General features: G+C 40.5%; 1 pseudogene; it reads left to right on the plus strand.

Annotated features, from left to right (window-relative positions):
- Window positions 1-211: 211 nt before the first annotated feature.
- LOC122221178 lies at window positions 212-478 on the plus strand (annotated as a pseudogene).
- Window positions 479-6,066: the final 5,588 nt, after the last annotated feature.

The following is a 6,066-nucleotide window of genomic DNA, read 5'->3' on the forward strand; positions in this document are numbered from 1 at the left end:
CGCCCTTTCTGTACGATCACGTTACCCCAGAGCCACAGCCACTCTCCTCTGTGGTAGTGAGTTGCTCGCGCAATAAATTGGTTCACAAACTGTTTAACAAACCAAAAAATAAAAATCAAGATGCATGAGAATTCCCAACACAGAGAGGTACCTTAAACTGAACAAAAGTTAAAAGTTAACCTGACTCACTGCAGACACTCAGGACTCCAAGATGCCATCAGTCATACCAGTGAAGGAGAAGCAGCTCATGGTTGTCCAACTAGGAGAGCTACCAAGCTGGATACTGAGGTGGGATATCACTCCTAAATGCATTGCTGGAGTGTTTCAAAAAGGTTACTACCTGTGTTAAAACAGTTACGTCAATGTGAAAAAAGAGAGCATCGTGGGGATTTCTATGGTGCTGGCAGTTCACATGCTTTTCAACTACTGCCTTTCTTACAAGGAGCTGAAACGTGAGCAGCTGTGCAGGTACCACTGAAGAGGGCCCAGTGTGAAGGACACACACTGCATTCCTCACCATGACCTTTGCCTGACACCCTTGAATCCTTTTATATTGTCATTGAGAATTAACACCCAATAAAAGATGACTGGTACATAGAAAAAAAAAATTAACCAGACTAGTGTCTTGAGACATGTACTGCATGGTTTTTCTCCCTTTCCCCAGAGAAAGTGTTTGCCTGTTGAGCTACAGCAAAAATACCTCATAAATTAAAATCTCAAGCTTGGTCCTTCAGGGGTATTTTCCTTAGAGTAGGATCAAAAGCCAAGTTGGAAAATGGTTGAAATATGTATATTGAAAATTCTTTTGGAATGAACTAGGCATGTTTTGGATAGATGGCAATGTTAGTTTTATTGTGTGGAACCACATTTAGTATTTTAGGAATTGTTTTGTTCAAGATCACTGGATTGTGTAGACAGAATAATTCTGTTGTCTTATGATCAATTTAACACTTACTCTTGATTGAACAGTTATTCTCGCTTATTGGCTACTCAGCTGGGGACTCCAGGGGTACAATGTTAGCAGAATTCACTTGGGGATTCTAGCATGTGCACATTAGCTGAATACATTGGGCTGTGATTTGTAGCGAGAGCCTGGTTTTACAGGGAGCATTTTCCACCCACCCACAGCTTCATGGTGATGTTGAAATCTGTCTAGTCGGTGGAGGATCAGTAGCTTAAGGAGCTAATGAATATTCATTTCTTTTCCCTGGGTACAAAGTAAAATAACCAGTAATTAGTATAATATTTAATACTTCTATTCAAAATAAATAAATCTTTTGTAAAAAAAAAAACCTAATTATTATAATGTAGCAAATTCCGCATATGTAACTGGAATTGGATGTGGTGTTTTGAAAATGCTTCTAAGCCCTCATTTACATGTTTTGAGATTAGTTAATTATTCCCCTTGTATGCATAAAGCAGAACTGTAAATTTTTACCTGCATTTATTATTCATTTTACTATCTCCCACTTTAGCTGATTCTAATATTTAAATTTTACATTTTCTTGATACTGAAGATATTTGTATTTTGAAGTAATGTTTTGCATTTGGATTTGTTCTCATTCTTCCTTTTTCTTATTACACAGGTACAAGATGCAGATGGCTTACAAAAATTCCCAAGTGGTGTTTTGTATCTGATCCTAGGTTTATGTGGCAAGGTTTAGCTGTTCCAATTTTTTAAAATATACATCTTTGAGCATGTAATATATGATAGACACTATGTAGGGTGCTTTCACAATTGTCATCATTGTTTTTTATTCGACAACAGTCGTGTGGGATTTGTTTTTCTACCACTGTTCTGTAGATAAGGAAACCAAGCTCAAAGGGTTTAGTTAACTCCCTTCATGTGAAGTGTAGAATTCTAACTTACCCATCTATCTGAGTCCAAATCCAGTTTATACCACAACTATGAGATTCTGATGTTTGTTCTTCCCATATGCTAAGAGGAGAAATGTTTGGAGGAGGTGATGATAATGCTTGTGTGCAAATAAAATTTGCCCGGGTGTCATCATGGGCTTGGGAACCTGTGAGTGCTAACGTCTGACTGGGCATAAGGACAGTCCAGGATTAGTAGCCTTGTGGGCAAATACTTTTTCAGCCTGTGGCAAATAAGGAAACTTCTCATCTGCAGCCTGGGGGTTTCTCAGTGATGCTGCTCGTGCCTGCCAGAGAGAATTTACTTTCTTGCCCAGATGTGAATAGATTGGTCTCTGTCAGATGCAGTCCCAATCCATAAAGACCTAGGTAATTCATTGTGCTGCCCTTCCTCCATTCTATGGAGAAATGCAAACGCGGACTTGCAAGGAGTTTATATGACTCCCTGGGGGTGGAGACAAATGGAAGGCCTTTTTTTGACTCTTTTGCGAGATTCCCAGGACAACTAGAATAAAATTCAGAACTTGTGGCCCCATGTGGCCAGGCTGCTGCCTGCCTCTCCCAGCTCCTGGTGTGTTTCCCTTCCCCTCTGAGCTCAGCACACACCAGGCACACTAGTCTCCTTCTTTCCGTTCCCCTAATTTGCAAGTTTGTTCCTGCCTCCAAACCTTTGCATTTATTGTTCTTTCTGCTTGGAGTGCTCTTCCCTGCTGTTTCCACATGGATGATTCTTTCTCATCTTCAGGCCTTAGTTCAGATACCCCCTTCACACAGAGGCTTCCTTGACACCCCCCCCCCCCATCTAAAGGAGACTTTCCCCATGTCCCTCCACCCACCCCAGCCTCTCAGGAACTCATTATCATGTGAGCCTGTTCATCATGACCTGAGCCGAAGTCAGATGCCCAACCAACTGAGCCACCCAGGCGCCCCTGTTTATTTTCTTTCTTGTTGATTGTTTTATCACTTTGGCACCCAGAGCAGCTCTGGCACATGGTAGGTTCTCAATAAATATGCATTTAATAATGGATATGAATGGATTGATAAATGAGTGGAAATTAGACCTATAGAATTACAAATTCTAGAATTTAAGGGCACTGGCTAGCTAATCTGTCCCATCATTATACCCAGTAATGTTTATTTGATTATTTCCAGTGAGAGGAAGCTCATTACTTTACAAAACAGTGTCTCCAGTATTAATATTGAGAGACAGTGTGGAACTCTGGAAATCAAGTCAAATTCCTCTTAATTCCAATCCAAATCTCTTACAAGCCAGCTGTGGAGCTATGGGCCATGGTTAGTTTAATTAACTTTGCTGTGTCCTGTTTTCTCATTTCAGAAGGGAGTGACAATGCCTACCTGGCCGAACTGCTGCCAGAAATAAACAAAGCCATGTATACAAGTCATATTATATATATGTGGTATACAGGAGGTTAGCATGTCAAGAGGGCCAGATGAATGTTAATTTCTTCTTTTTCTGTTCTCTCTGCCAGTTTGTGCTATACTGTGCATCTCACACATATTCACATCTAATCCTATGTTTGAGTTAGGTACACTGTGTCAGTCCTATTTTACAGATGAGGAAACTGAGGGTAGTGCTCTTAAGTGGTCTGCCCAAAGTTCTCCTTCAAATAAATGGTCCAATCATTGTGTGGCCATTTCTCTTTCCATCTCAACAAACTACCTCTTTGTCTCCAAAACCAAACAGCAGGCTGGTTGATGAAATGGAAGGAAGCAAATCCATTGGCCCATTTAACTCTCAGAATGGCAGGGGCCATCTGTTTCACCCCTGAGGGCAGCACAGTCTACTAGCACTTGAGGGCCTGGTCCTAGGAGATGCAGAAATGTGCGAAGGAGGACGCCTCAGCCTGTCATGCTGGGACTCTGGCCCCCCACCTTTAGTAACCAAGGCCCGCTGTTAGTTAATTTGGGATCTGGCTCTGAAATGAATAAAGTTATTATTATCACTTATTACTTGCAAGTTGTTTCTATGTACTGGGATGCTCCAGCTGTAGTTGTGGGATATTGTGTGGACTGACTAGGAAGTGGTCATTTCAAAGGCAACAGACTGATGACTAACATGGGTTTAGAGCTAGACTTGAGTTCAAATTCTTATTCCATAACGTATCAACTGTGTGACTTTGCTCAACTTATTTTCTGTATTTTCTGTTTGTTCTTTCTGTGTAACAGGAATAATCCACCTACCTCACAAGGCTTATTTAGAGAGTGAAAATTGTCCAGCATGTGTCACCTTGTAATAAATGATAGCAACTACAACCATCCCCTTTTCCTGCAAATAACATGTTAAGGGGCATGGCTGGAAATATTGAAGGGCTCCTACCATGACCTGTTGTAACAGGGCCGCAGCATGGAAGTTGTCCTTGTTTTCAACTTGTGTTTTCTGAGTGTGATAAGTGAATTCTAGGGGGAATTAGACAGTTTACTTCTGAACACTTAGGGTGGAAGTAATGTGAGTAATCAATTATCCTCTCCTCCCCAAGATCTTCCTGGTCATTATTCTCTAATCTAATTAGAATGCCAGATGCAGATCCATCCATCTTCATCAAGAAGCAATGGTAAACTGGAGGAAATGCTTACTGAAAAGGAAGGATGGATTTTCCATGGTGTAGCCAAGACTGAAACTTAGAAACTTGAGCTAATATCCAGAATCAGATGTGAGACCTGTGTTGTGCTTTCTTCTCAAATATGCATGTCTACATACTTGCTTTCCTCTTAATAGTCAATCAAATGTCAATGTTAGAAATGTCTGTAAGGTTTCTAGAGTATATTCTTGCCTATGTCGTTTTCCTTCTTCACCATGACAGGAAAGCATCCAAACTTTTTTGGGTCTCTTCTCCCCGCAACCCTCAAAGTGTCCAGGGCCTAGAATCCAGCTATAAGAGTCGTTTGTGGTCATTCATGGCATCTTTGTCTTTCTGGGGCATTTGTGCAGCTAATACATTTAGATGATGTGGCAGTCAAAATGTCTACCAAATGGACCCAGATGTTGCTAGGAGAAAACACATAGATGAGAGAATTTTATCTCTGTTGAACCTCCAAAGGAAAATAAATAAAACCTAATGGTCTATATGCTTTGCTCCATGATGATTGGAGCAGTGGTGATTTGAGAACTTTGTAGAGACTTCCCAGCTCAAAATCTTTCTTTCCTAACCCTAATATTCATCAAAAAATTTTTTTAAAAAATGGATGGATGGACATTTACCATGTGCCTATTACGTTTCTGGTTCTTCAGTCCTTAGGATTAAAATTGTGTTTTCTAGGGGCATCTGAGTGGCTCAGTGGGTTGGGCATCCAACTTCGGCTCAGGTCATGACCTCGCAATTTGTGGGTTCAAGCCCTGCGTTGGTCTCTGTGCTGACAGATCAGAGCCTGGAGCCTGCTTTGGATTCTGTGTCTCCCTCTCTCTGTCTGCCCTTCCCCTGCTCATGCTCTTTCTCTCAAAATTAAACATTAAAAAAATTTTTTAATGAATAAAATTGTGTTTTCTATACTCAGATATTTTTGTACTGCTCTCCCAATATTTGCTAGATCAGTGACTTACCTTTTCCTTCTATTTATTTGACATTTTCCTTTAAATTGACTTTCCTTTCTGCTTAGCATTATCCAAAGCAATAATATCTATGAAATTGTGGACTTGGTGTCCATTTATAATTTTTTTTCTAATTCACATTAGATTTGTAACTGCTAAAAGATTCTTACATCACCTACAATCATCTCAAGGGCCTCTATTAAAATGCAAAATTTATCTGAAATAAGTTTAAACAGTGTTGATCACATTCACTGGCTATGAACCTCTAAATAAAGGGGGGAACAGAAGTTCTTTAGAGGAAAGGCTTCAGAGTGGGGGCTGGTGCTCGTGGGAACAAAAGACCTGTGCATCCCAGAAGGTCAGTGGGTACTGTGAGAAGCACAGTTATGTTTCTAGATCTTTGTGAACTTGGTTGGGCAAATCATTTGCTGAGTCTCTTGTCCCTTAAATCTAGTATGAAAGCAACAATCGCAACCACCCCACCTTAAGGTTTGAAAAGCACTGAAAAATGTGAAGAACCATTTATATCCAATAATAACTAGCAGGTCCACAACACGTATACATTTTTTTTTTTTTTGAGAGAGAGAGCGAGAGCAGGGAAGGGGAAGTGGGTGGAGAGAGAGAGAGAGAGAGAGAGAGAGAGA

The sequence above is a fragment of the Panthera leo genome, chromosome B3, assembly GCF_018350215.1.
Source record: "Panthera leo isolate Ple1 chromosome B3, P.leo_Ple1_pat1.1, whole genome shotgun sequence".
NCBI lineage: Eukaryota > Metazoa > Chordata > Mammalia > Carnivora > Felidae > Panthera > Panthera leo.